Below are 14,457 nucleotides of genomic sequence, written 5' to 3'. Positions count from 1 at the left end.
TTTAGGGCAGAGTCAGCTTGGGGAGGAACCCGCATTCCTTTAAAATGATAGGGTTTATACTTCAAGAAGACTTCAAGTATATTGTCCTTTCCTTTTATTTGGGGATTTTATTAATTATGCTGTATTGCTGTGTCTTCATAATGACCAGGGTAATTCACAGTGTAAATGATACAGTATGTAGTAGATAGATGTTCCTTGTTTGTTTGTTTGTTTTAATCTTTCTGACTGAGTATTTTATCCCTGAAGTCATTTCTTTGACTTTACAGCTGAAGAACATTAGCAAGTATAAACCATAATAGTACCACAAATTATGTTCATTTTTTTTTCCAGATTGAGTAGAATAAAGAAGGGAGTAATTGACTACTTCCATGTTTGAAGATTTTTGTTATTTTTTCCCTTGTGATTTATTCCTTTGCTTTTCAAAGTCCACCTGCAGTTTCAAGGCTTGTAAAAATCTGATTTTAAAATTCAGTATAGAACTAGGGAACAAGTACTGACTTTGGAGGTAAAAGATCTGAATTCAAATCCTATGACCCTGGGCACATCTATAGAAGTTATTGAAGGAATGAAGTTTTCACCCACCCTCACCTCCTTTAAAACTCTTTAGCCTGGTTCTAATTTTAAGACTTTAGACAACAATATAGTATGTACTGTTAACTAGTTTTGTGATCTTGGAAAATAATAATTATACTTTATAATGCTTTAAAGTTTTAAAAATATTTTACATGTTATCCCACTTGATCCTTGTAGTGGTGTTGGACTATTTCAGTCTCATCCTACACTTTGTGACCCCATTTGGGGTTTTGGCAAGGATAGTGTTACATGTTAAGATAGGGACTTTAGTTATCTCATCTCCATTTTATAGAAGGAGAAATTGAGTCTGGGAGAAGTTAAGTGACTTGCTTATAGTTACATAGCTAAGTATTTGAGGCAAGATTTGAACTTGGGTCTTAGCAACTCCAAGTTTAGTTTAACTACATAAATGCCTTGTTTTCAGTTGTATTCAATATTTCATGACCCTATTGGGGGTTTTATTGGCAAAGATACCAAAGTGTTTTGTTTCATCACCTCATTTTGCAGATGAGGAAACTGAGACAAAGAGGTTTTAGTGACTTTCTTAGAATCACACAACTAAATAAGCATCTGAGATCAGACTTGAAATCAGGTCTTCACCCAGCAGTTCACACTTAAATGCCTACTAATAACTTAACATTCAAGCATTTTAGTGCCTGCTATGTGCCAAGTACTGTGCTAGAGACGAGAAAATACAAAAACAAAAAGCACAAAAGAAAAAAAAAACTTAACCTCTCCAGGATTTGTGAAATGAGGCATTATACAAGATGACCTCCTGTATCCCTTTTCAACTCAAAATCTTATATATTTAATCTAAGGCACTTAACTTTCCTCAATTGCTTCTCCTGTAAAATGAAGAGGTTGGGTTATCTGATCACTGAGGTTTTTTCCAATCAATTAAAAAGTATTTATTTAAGGGCTTACTATGAGTTGAATATACAAAAGCAAAAAGGATTTTGCCCTCAAGGAGCTTACTTTCTAATATGGTGGGAGAAAGTCCATACTTAATTGATTAGTACATACATTTCTTATGCCTGCCTTCCAGTAACCCTGTAATATTCCTGCTTTTGAAGGTTTTTTTTTAAAGTGGCTTTTAGGACAAACAGCTTTTGCCTCAGGATCAGGCTCATGGCTCAGGGCTTTATCAGGATCCCTAAATCTCTGCCTGCCCATCTGGGCTCATTCCTGCTCCTATAAACTTATTCAGCTGATGCCTAAGATTCCTGACCTCTTACCACTTGCTTATTTATTACTTCACGGTCCTGGTTGTGATTCCCTAAATCTTTGATGTTGTACTTTTGATAGTCTGGTAATTATTTTCATCTTTTGTGATGACCTAGATTTTTGATCTCTTGCCTTATCCTGAAAATTTTGAATCCTCAGCTCCTTGACTGTAGCCTTGCTCTCCCAGTTCCTGCTTTGGGTTTCTGTTCCAGTATTAACTGTGTCCTAGCATGACCTGGCTTTTCATGTCAGCTCTAAAGCCAGGTCTCATATAAATACTCAGGTGTGTGTCAGACTGGGAAGCAGTAGACAGGTGCATAGGAGACAAGGGAGGTAGAGAGTGAACAGGCTATAGCATATAACAAGGAATTTTGAAAAGCAAGAGTTAAAGGCCGTATTTCAGAAATTGTATGAAAGGAAGAAAATATGAGATAGTCATGGGGTAAAAGATGGAGTTGGTGGGTGGATGGCCAAATTGTTCCACTTATATTCTCCAGATCTCAGGAGAAATCAAGAAAGACCTCCAGCCAATCGTTGGATGGATCTTCTGTGTCAAGCATGGGAAAATATGGAACAAGAATAGCACAGGATAGACACACATGTGGATGGGTTGCAACTTGCTTCCCTGGAAAGATCTTCCAAATTGTTTTGTGGTTTAGTCATTTTTTTTAAATCATGTCTGATTCTTTGTGACCCCATTTGAAGTTTTCTTGGCAAAAATACTGAAATGATTTCTCCCATTCTAATGCTCATTTTATAGATGAGGAAACTAAAGCAAACATGATTAAGTGACTTGTTCAGAATCACACGGCTAATAAATGTCTTGAGGCTGAGTTTGAACTCATGAAGATGAGTCTTAGTGATTCCAAGTCCATTGCCACCTAACTGCTCCCTTCCTAATTGTTTATAAAAGATAAAATAGCTCTTGCATCCAAGGAGTTTATATTCTACTAGGGATGTATAAACACATACCTATATAAGTAGATGATATAAAAAGATGTATGTAGTAAATAAATACAACTTAATTTTGAGGGTATGGAGAACCAGGCTTCTGGGTAGCACCTGAATTGAACTTTTAAAAGAGGTAGGGGTTTCAGTCATGGGACATTCTGTGCAAAGACATGGAAGTAAAAGATGGGAGTCTGTACAGCAAGCAGATCAGTTGGTCTGTAATGCAGGAGAATATTGTATTATAAAACAAGTCTGGGAAAATAAGTTGGAGACTCAATTATGAATGCTTTTAAATACCATATGAAGGAATTTGTATTTTATCCTAGAGTCAATCAATAGTGAGCTACTGAAGTTTACCAAGGAGGGTGGGTTGGGGATTAGAAAATGATATGTAACATGATTAATATAAAAACAGATCTGCTCCCTTTTGAATCATATCAGGAACAAATATGGTTCTAAATTTTGTAAATTAAATGCTATTAAAAATCAACTGGTTATATATATATATATATAATATATATATATATTATATATATATATATATGTGTGTGTGTGTGTGTGTATGTGTGTGTGTATATATGTGTGTGTATACACACATTCCTGTCTATGTTTTCTCTATAGCAAAGGAAACTGAGGGCATATATAAGAACCAGTAGCGTGTTCTCTTCAGTCTAACTGGTATTCATGACTTTCCCGCTTATGTATGCTCCCACCTTGATTTTGTTACTGCCTTAATCTCCATGTCAGCTCTTGAATTTGGTTATTCTGTGTTTTTTGACCCATTCTGTTTGTTGAAATCTTTGTGGTGGTATCACTCCCTCCTTTCTTGGGGTATTTTTTTTAATCTCCTTTGGGCCCTGTCAATTGTCCTTAATCAGCAGGATTGTATAGACCCTTGACTGCTAATTTCTTAATTCCCCCCTCCCCAAAAGGAGGACATTTGTCCTTCTTTAAAGTCTGAAGTAATGGAAGTTCTTAACCTTTTCTGTTTTTTTAAAAGCATCAAATAAAATACATAGAAAATAAGACAAAGGAAACCAATATTGAAGTAGTTATCAGAATACTTTAAAAAAAAATAATGAATCCCAGAATAAAAATGCCAGGTTTAAGGCTTAATGGCTTTTAGAAAACAGCCAAACTTTTTTGCACAAGAATATTAATAGTCATGTAGTCTGTCCCTTTTAATACCATATTCCAGTAGCCTTGTATGTGTTTCACACCAATTGCCAAACGAACAGAAAAGACCATACAAATGCAGGTGATTGTTATTAAAATATTGTGAAATATGCTGCAGCATAAAGGAAACTTTGCCTTTATGCAAAAAAAGCATTTGTTTCCTCTATCTTTTGGAAGTAATAAAAGCTCTACACTTTTTCAAGTACTGTGGTATTATTCCTTTATAGAATACATATATTCTATACAAAACTGTCTCTAAAATTAAATTCCATGTATTGACTCTTTTGGGGTTTTTTTGATTCTCATGAAGAAATGAGATGTCTTTTCTCTAAAGAAAACACTTCTAGGGGAACAGGGTCAAGGGAATGGGATATAGAAAAGATGAAATTGTAGACAGGTATAGAGGTAAAGCTACAGCTGCAGACAGAGACATGTCTCTGTCTCTGTCTCTCTCCCTCCTTCCTTTCCTTCTCTTCTCCCTCCCCTTTTCCCCTTTCCCATATCTCCATCTTCCCTGCTTCTTTAAACCAGTATGCTGGTCCCCTCCAACTTCAAAATTCTCACATGTTTTTAATTGTCGTTCAATAGGTACTATTAAGTACCTACTATGTGACAGTCTACTAGAGTTGAAAGAGCATTGGATTTGGAGGCTTAAATTGGAAGGTTATCCTTGGTCAGACCTAGGCAGATTACTTCTCTCAATTTAAATACATCATCACATTTTAAATGGAAATAATTCCTCTGGTATCACTTCCTACACAGTTTTGTTATGAAAATAATTCAGCTTTCTTTCAGAATACAATTTATAAGTTGAATTGCCCTACAAAATAGACTACCTATTCATCCCAATTTTTAAACTCCTTAGACTTAACCTTCCTATATTTGGAATCTTCTGCTCTCTTATTACCTATTCCGTAGAGTTCTTTCTAGATGATAATCTAGGTAACAATAATAATAAATAGTGACAGCAAACAACTAACAACTTTTACATAGCACTTGCTAGTCTGTAAAACACTTCAAATTCATTGTTTTATTTGATCTTCACAGTAATACTCTGAAATGGGCACTTATAGGTATCATACTCATTTTGCAGATGAAGAAACTGAAGTTAGCCCATACACTTCTATTCATACTGCTATTAAGTTGCAGCTCCCTCAGTGGGAACTAATCAATTTATGACACTGCAGAAAGTACTTAAATGACGATTTTTACTTTCAGTGCTTTCAAATTCTCATTTGACACCTTTATAATCCAAAAAGTTCTAACATTCATTGCTCAGATGAAAATCCATAAATGTTTATTTGTTCAAGTATGTGGCTGTTTTTGAGGTTGATTTTTTTTTTTCAATAAAAGAGGTGCGGTAGAGGACAGGTAGACCTCTCTGTCTGAGGTAGACAGAAAGAACATGTCTAATCTGTTGGGAAATTGATTGATTTATACAGCAAAGGAAATTGGAGCTAAAATATACTTTTTTGTTTGAATCTTCTGATTAGGAAAAATAAACTTTAAAGATCCAAAAATATATAAATTTTATGCGCTGCTTTAGATGTACACCTCCTGTTCATCCAGTTTTCTTTTTCAATTTCATAATGCTTTGTTTTACAAATAGCTGCAAAACCTAATTGTAACTTCTTAAAATGTCAACTCAGTAGCCAAATTTCTCAGCAGCAGTGACTTTCCTTACTCCACCTTGAAATAAATGATTTTGTACATATGTTATACAAGTAACTTCTAGAAGAGGGAAGATCAATAAAGTTGAGTCTCAGTTTTTTAGGATCTAATTCACTTTTAGGGATTATTCAGTCATTTTACTTCTCTGCAAGATTTAACTACCTCCTTAGCATTGCTAACAAAACTTATGAGAAACTAGAAGGTAAAACTCAAATGAATCCTTTTTTTTTTATATCGAAGATGGCTATTCTTTGGATAATTCAGAAAAATGGTTAAAATGAAAATCAATACTTAGAATTATTTTTGTCTTTCAATTATCAATGTTAATCCTGTCTGCTGTCCCCAGAATGATGGAATGTTGGCTATAATATACGTGCATACATACATTCAGATAAATATCCATATATTACATATGTATATATTGGTCTATATATTTTTTGGGGAAGGGAGAAAGAATAGAGTAGGGAGGGAATATACTTCAATGATTTCTGTCAAATTTTCATATGAATGTTTTCTCTATTCTATGAAAAGAGTTTTCCTATATTGGACTTAATCATTACTTATGTCTTTTACTTGTTCTTTGTGCACAGGTATATTGAAGACAAAATGGGGGGGGGCGGAGAATAAAATACCCCTTTCCTAGGCTACTAACTAAAAAAACAGGAATACATTTGAAAGTAAGGAAGAAGGTAGGAATGGTTTTTATACTGCTGTGTTCTTGATGAAGCAGATAGTAAGTAAGGCAGCTTTCCTGCCCAAGTGAGCCCCAGGAAACTGGATTTTGAATATGTTGACAGAAGGTTCTCCCCTCTAGGGTTTTAGGGAGGTAGGGGTATAAGTCATGTGGTCCATTGGCCTGTATTGTAAAGTATTGGCTTTTAGTGGAATTGGGCCTGGAATTGGTGCCAAGGATTTCTCTTTGGAACTTGAATACAGAAAGCTCCTAGTTTAATTCCCTTTACCTGTTAAAAAACAATGCATATATATTCAAAGCTAAAATAAACAATTATTGGGTCTATATGATAGAATCTTTAACTCTTAGTTATATCCAGTAGGTAAAAGTCAAAGTCAATTTTTAAAAATGCCCTTTGGTTTAGTTAATTTAATTAATTGGATTAATTTAGAAATGGAGCCAAGTGCTTATGGCAGAAATTTACTTTGCTCACATAGTTTGGATTTAGAGATCATTCCACTTATTCTGGTAATGTTCAGTATTTTAAATATTTCTAGATATTGTTTTAAAATTTAGAGTAACATCACTACATAACATCCTAGATTTGGAAGATAACTTAAAGATCATCTAGCATAACTCTAACTCAAAACATAAATTATATTTAGACCTTGTAAAAAGTTTTAGTTTTCAGTTTCAGAGGAAACCAGGAAGACTTCTGTATGAAATGATGCAGTTAAGAAAGCCAAATTGAACTATTCATGTAATGAGTATTGTAAAGAAAAACAACTTTAAAATATTTTAGAATTTTGAATGCAGTGATGAGCCACTATACTAGAAAGATGGGGGATGAAAAGCATTATCATAATTTTTTATATATTGCCCAGTTGAATGATTTCTCCTTTCCTCATCTCCCACTCCATTTACTTACTGTAAGCATCTTTATAAAGGTGGGTCTTTTTTCAGTTTTGATCTTTTTTTTTTTAATATGTACAATCCCTTCCAACAATCGTCATTTTTCTTTTTTATTATCTTTGTCAAAAATAGGTACAAGATGTAACTTTAGAGTTGTTTTAATTTGTAATTGGCTTATTAGGTATGATTTCTGAAGTTTTTTCCACATAGCTCATAGCTATATATATATATTTCTAGAGTAAGAATTAATTTTTCAATAAAAACTGTTAGAAAAACTGAAAAAAAAACCCAGTCTAGTGGAAATTAGATTTAGTCCAAAACAATATTCTTTTGCCTTTACCTAGTTCTAAAAAGAATCATTTCATAGTTTGAAATTGAATTTATAAATTAGTTTAGATAATTAATCCATGAACCCAACCACAAGGAGTTAATATATATGTTCATCCTAAGTCCTTTGAAATTGTCTTGGATCATTGTATTGCTGAAAATAGTTAAGTCATTCACAGTTTATCATTGTACAGTATAGCTGTTACTGTGTACAATGTTCTCCTGGTTTTGTTCATTTCACTTTGTATCAGTTTATGAAGTTTCATAGATTTTTCTGAAACCATCTTGTTCATCATTTATTATAGCACAATATTATTTCATTATTATCGTATACCATAGCTTGTTAAGTCATTCTTCAATTGATGGACATTCCTTAATTTTAATTCTCTCCCACCATAAAAAGAATTGCTATAAATATTTTTGTACATATAGGTCCTTTTCCTTTTTCTTTGATTTCTTTGGGGTATAGATGTATTGGTGGTATTGCTGGGTCAAAGGGTAGGCAGAGTTTTTTCATGGAAAAAAATCCCTATTTTCACTGATCGCTAACTCAAATTTGTTATTTCTTTCCATTATGAAACTTAAAAAAAATCAAAACAAAACTCCATAAGATTGTCTAACATGTCCATGATCCACAAAACAACAACAACAACAAAAACCATTAAAAACATTGGGTCTTTGGCTATGAAAAACAATAAATGCATTAGAAAACTTTACTTTTTCCTTATTTTCCCAAAGTTGATTGATTGTTAATGCTTTCTGCCTTGATTGACTTGTTAGCACTGAATTCCCAATGGTGAAATATAATACTCATGAAATGATAACATGAAATACAAATAGCATCTGTTTGTTCACTAATTCCTGAAGTTAACTTTAGAAATATTTCTAGGATCCTAATTTTCTTGGTGTTGATACTGGCTAATTGTTTTTTGTTTCTTAGCATCATTAATTTCTGTTCTGATTTATCATGATCTTAAATTGTGCAAACTTGTAGATTTGGTAGTTTGATGAAGAAGGGAAAAGGAACTATTTATTTATTTATTAGGTTCCTGCTGTGTGTTAGCTTCAGTGCTAATACTTTACAAATTTTACCTCGTTTAATCTAATTTAAAGAGATATTTTGAATTTATTTACATTTGTTTCTTAAAAATTGTTTACCAAATAGTAAATGAAATTGAAAGCCATGCAGTTGACCTTTATATGGGGTGAATAGGACATTTTTTGCATATGTCCTTGTTATTGAAACTGAAATGTGAACACTGGCTAAACATATGGTATTTGGGAATTCTAAATATGGATTCAGAGATAAATAATGTATTTTATAATTATATTGAAAGGCTTGTTTAATGTTTAGTGCAATTGTGAAGAGGCAAGGCTTTTTAAGATTCAAAACAGATTGTATAGGGTTTTTTCAAAGTGCCTTAGTACCTTGTGATGCATTTAGTCATCTATAAACTAGAAAACTAATTAGTACCATAACATAAGGATTATTTAGGCTCTTATGAAACATTAGGCTTTACAGCTGTGCAAATTTATTTTAATAACTTTTCACTGAAAAATTAGCTGTATATGTGAGAAAAAATCACTAATCCTGCTCTATTTGATGCATTCATTGTCTTTAATCCTTAAGATAGTTTCCTTAATACAGATTACCTTAAATATTATTTAGAGCTATGAAGTAATATAGAAGTTTAATTATAAAACAGTTTAAAAAGAGAAAAATTCATTTAGAAATCATACTTCTGTGATCTCTTTGTAGTTCTTTCTCCAGTCATATAGATTGTTGCCCATCTATATCTTACCATTTTGTACAACTCTTGTCCTTATCTTCCAGTAAATTCTCAAGGAAAAGGAGCAAGGAAAAGGTCCCAAATATTGGAAAGCTTTACATTTTTGGATATTAATAGAATAAGGCCAGGTCTTGATTAGTTCAAGCAAGGATTCCCCTGAAAATTTGCACAACATAATTCCATTGGACTGGAACCACTTACCATATTTTACATAATTATAACTTTGAATAAGTGTGAATCTGAATAATGTGACCACTTCAGGGAATTAATTATTTGTACTAATGGGACACTGTTGTATACCAGCTATCCATCAATTTTTGCTACATGGTCTTTCTATATAGTTCTGTGATTATATAACTTTTTCTCCCATCCTCACTTTTGATTGTTTAAAAAAGAAGAAAGGTTTTTTTTTTAAATCAATTTTTATACATCAGTATTACTTTCTCTCTCAACCATAGGAGTTCCTATATTATAATAAAAAGTACTAATTAGCAAAGCTAGTTTGGCCATATCTGAAAGCATATCTCTTATTCTACCCCTGTATTGCAACATTGCATTCCAGAGAAAATGGAGATGTATACCATCATCAACTCTTTAGAGTCAAGATTGATCATTGTAGTCATCTGAATTCTTCTAAGACTTTATAACTTATTAAAATTCTATCTGTTATAGCTAAGATTCTCTCAGTGAGACTTAAGTCTAGCTAAATAAGTTAATTATATCTTAAGGAATCAATTGACTCATTAGTATGTGTTCATTTCATGAGACTGACATAGTAGATTTGCATGTAGTAAATGATCTTTAAATAGGAATTCTTATTTGTAAAATTCACTTAAGTTCCAAATGGAATTTGTACAGCTTCTTGTAGTTTGGATAAAGATATTCATAATTTTATGTCACTGAGTATCTGATACAAAGAAACATGATGGATTCATTAAATTTCACAAAAGAAATGATCAACAAAACAATATACATGTCAACAACAGTGTGTATCCATGTATTTTGCAAGTATTATAGGCAAGAAATGTATTCATTTGCAAGCCTGAGGTTCTGCCAAGAATAAATATTATTTATAACTAATATATCATTGAAATGTAAAAGTAGTTGGCATTAGTAGATTGTCATTCCTATTATTTGGGATTGCTTTAATTTTATGGTTCTGGTTTTACATTGTAAAAGTTACAAATGTAATACCAATTCATGCTTATTCATTATCTAGCTAGACAAGGGGGAGAAAGTGGAGATCAAATGATAGTGAATGACTTAAGTGAGCTAAGCAGTAGCAGTAGCAGTTTATAAAAGAATTCTCCCTATTGATTTTTTTCTAAGTACAAGTTATGTCCTTGATATTCATTACTTTAAAGGAATGAATCTTCCTTCTTCAAAAATTTAGTAAATGAGTCTTTACAGTGATTAAAACTATTAGTGTAAAGCCATATGGCTAAGTATAATGTCCCACATAGAGATTTGTCTTTTTTTTTTTCTTAATAGATTACTCTGATATGTTTGTACTGTGTTCTCCTTTGTCTGAACTCAGAAGTACTCTATATTTCAGGTATTCCAGAGACTATATTCCCTCCATCACAAAAGGTCCACATTAAAACAAAATCTACTGCAGCACAATACAGTACAACTCAATACTATACCATGTTTATTAAGCAATATTCTGTGCCGCAGGCACTGGGGTAAGTGCTGAAAGTAAAATAAAAAAAGAAAAAGTCTCTTCTTTCTAGGAGTTTATAAACCAAATGGGGGAACAAGTTCCCTCCTACTTCAAATGATAGGAGTAACATAGGTGAATTGTGGTATTGAAGTCAAAACCAGGTGGAGCAGCTGGTGGGAAAGGAAGCAATGTCTAGACTTTATAAGGGAAGATTTGGGAAGTTTTTCCTTCCAGCTCTAGCCCTCACTCAGAATTAGAGGCAATTGAGGTTACTGATAGAGTGTGAATACCAGTGCTGAAAGTCTCCATGATGAGCTTCTGAGGTGGAGGGGGGGGGGGGGGGGGGGGGGGGGGGGAGAGTTGAAACTAGAAGAGTATTTGCTGAGAAATGAAGGAAACACTTCCTTCAAGGATCAGTTACCCATCCTTAGTTCCTGACCTGGTCAGATGAAGGGCTGAGATAGCAAAAAGTAATTTTTTAATGAATTGGTCAAATCTCTTAGAGGCAAGAGAGACATTCCTGCCAAAATCCAAGAGGATTTTGAAAATATGTTTTCAAAATTGTTTTTGTGACAGTGAAGTATGGAATTCTCACTGATTTAGGGATTATGATTCTCTATATGTATAATGCTGCTTTACTAAATATAATTCTTCATAAAATACCAGGCAAATCTTCTTTTTCTCACTAAAAGTTCTGTTTTGTCACCTTGGGGGATATTTTTCTATAACTGGGACTAAACCTTGTAATTTTGCTTTATAGCTCACAAGCTGTTATATACAATATTTAACTACACGCAAATGCTGTTCACTAAGAAATATTTGTATTTTTTCATAAAGATATAGTTTTTGTTCATACAGTCACTTGTGTGCACATATATTTGTAGAGATGCGCATCATTTTTAATATATATACATACATACACATTTATTATTATTATTATGGATAGAGGAGAATGAAATTATAGCAAATACCAACACTTCTTCCCCTGGACTCTAAAATGTTGAGTTCAGGGAGAAGTGCTACAGATCTCTCAGTTAAGATAATTAGTAATATTTAGGCAGAAGGTGAGCCTTCTTCTAAATTTAACTTTGTGTCTTCCTCCAATCAATCTCTGGTCTTTTTGTGGTTGAAATAAAACTCAGCTTACTGGAAACATTTGGATAAACAAAACCAGATTATATTCTTAGGTCTATCTGGATAGGCAGGTAAAAGAACAGGCCTTTTGGGGACTATCTTCAGTTTTTGCATAGGAATACCACTTTGAATGTTAATCAGCTCAGATCATTTGCTCTGAGATGGCTGTAGAGATATCCTCCATGATAATCTCTTCTTTTACTTGATTGTACTGGGAATTCTGGTTCTTAGGTTAGCTTTGTATGATTGTACTGCTTTACTTTAAGACTTTTAGAATGTCTTTGTACTGTATCCCATACTCCCCCTGTGAATTAGCTCTTATAATAAAGAATAGAAGAGGAAAACAAAGCTATGTAAGACTAAACAATATATCAAAAAAAAAAAAAAAAAAAAAAAACCCCTCACATTTTTTGTACTGTTCCACACTCATGGTCTCCTTCCTGTGCAAAGAAGTGTATTTAGGGAATGAGAGAGGGCAGTGATATCTTCAGCGAACTGATTTTTCCCTTGGGACCAAGTTTGTTCATTGTGATTTGACAACATTCTATTTTAATTGTTCTGTTGTCCATTTACCAGCTATATAGTTGTGGCTATCATTTTCCTAGTTCTATTTACTTTACTATATCTTTCCTTGCTTCTCTCTATTGATCATGTTGACTTTTTCTTAAAGCACAACAACATTTTATTATGTTTTTAGGCTATAATTTGTTTAGTATTTCTCCAGTTGATAAATATATATACATATGTATATATATCATATATTCATTTCTACTACAAAAAGTTTTTCTCTATTATCATTATATATTTTAAAGGGAGGGGTCTAAATTTTTAAGAACAGGTATGGTGGTGGTTCTACTCTACAGGTAAAGAATTTTGCAGTGAATCCAGATTCTTCATAAAAAATGAAAGTCAAAAATTTTTCTAATTATAAGGTAATTATGAATTTGTTGTGAATCTATTTTACTAAAACTGTGTTTTTCTATTTTTGTTTTTCCTATTGGCAGGTAACTGAAGATAAAAAATTGGTCTAAAAACAAAATCCAGAGAAAATTGGGAATTTGCCTTCATTTGCCTCTGAGTAAGTGAAAGTATTTGTAAAATGGAATTCTTTTTACCTAATTAATATCCTGTCAGCGCCTGAAGATTTTCGATCCCTTAAAAATAAATATTAACTGTATTGGTTTTATGTGCTGAAAACTATGAAGATTACTCATAAAATTTTTAGATGAGCTTGGCTGATTGAAAACAAACAAAAATATCATATAGTATATATCTCCATTAGTTCTTTACAACAGAGTCCTTTTTTATGGGCTCTTAAATACTACTATTAAAAAATGAAGAGAGGCAGTAGTTAAAAAATAAAGTGCCTATTTTATTTCAAGTAAATTTTTTTAAATGAGCTTTCCCCATATAAATGATGTTTCTTTTTGTTCAGATGGCTCATATTAACTTTATTTTGATTTTTACTTGTCTTTGAATCATATTTGAACTTTGTCTCAGGTTTGGTGGGTGAGGTGGAATTTCTAAGTTTAGAAATATTTCGTTAAATTTTTTTTAGAGTTTGAAACCTGACTTAAATTAACCTTGGGAAAGCAAATGATAAAAATTGCAGAAAGGGTTTCTCCTGAGGATTAGTAATAGCATCTTGCTTTTCATTTTTCATATAGGCTGAAATATGCCCTGTTTTTTCCTAAATCCAAGGACATCAACTCTAGAAAACTCAGGCTTTCCAGAAATTGAATCAATGGATAGCCATAATTCATTGATTGCCCATTATGAGAGCATAACCTAGTGAACCATAGGTGATACAAAGAAATATATGACTTATAACCTAAAATCAAGAACTTATGATCAAGTTGATTGTATGAGAAACAAAAACAATAAACTAAATAAATAAATTGCTAGATAATTTGATTCGGTATCAAATTAATGACAGACAAAATTGTTTAAGAAAAAGGAAGACTTTAGTATGACAAGAAGACAATAAGTTACCAAAAGAGATAACACTGAAAAAATGGGACTTGAGTCATTTATAATGGATGTTTAGGATTTTTTGGAATGGAAGAAAAGAGAGATAAGTATTCTGGTATAATGAATTGACAGTGATAATGAACAACTCTAAGAGTTCTTCTACAGGCAAGAGAATTCTAGTTAGAGTATAAGGTTAATGACTAAGTGTTGGAAAAGTATAAGAAATAGGATTGGAAAAAGTAGTTTGAGGGCAAAAATAGGGGCATTGAATGTCATGCAAAGAAGTTTATATTTTATTGTATTGTCAGTGAGCATTTTTAAGTTAGATAATTAAATTGAGGAGTGACATGAAAGTAATATTTTAGAAAAGTTAATTTGGCAGTGGTTTGTAG

General features: G+C 32.5%; 1 protein-coding gene across 7 annotated transcripts in view; it reads left to right on the top strand.

Moving 5' to 3' along the window:
* Positions 1–14,457, top strand: part of TBL1X (transducin beta like 1 X-linked) — a 356,084-nt gene that overhangs the window by 100,644 nt on the left and 240,983 nt on the right. For all 7 annotated transcript variants that reach the window (XM_023500346.2, XM_031959014.1, XM_031959013.1 and 4 more), the window contains one exon: positions 13,099–13,172. The gene's annotated coding sequence lies outside the window, so the exon portion shown is untranslated. The remainder of the gene's footprint in view (positions 1–13,098; positions 13,173–14,457) is intronic.

This window comes from Sarcophilus harrisii, chromosome 3 (genome assembly GCF_902635505.1).
Source record: "Sarcophilus harrisii chromosome 3, mSarHar1.11, whole genome shotgun sequence".
Taxonomy (NCBI): domain Eukaryota; kingdom Metazoa; phylum Chordata; class Mammalia; order Dasyuromorphia; family Dasyuridae; genus Sarcophilus; species Sarcophilus harrisii.
This window is presented reverse-complemented; position numbering and strand designations above follow the sequence as displayed.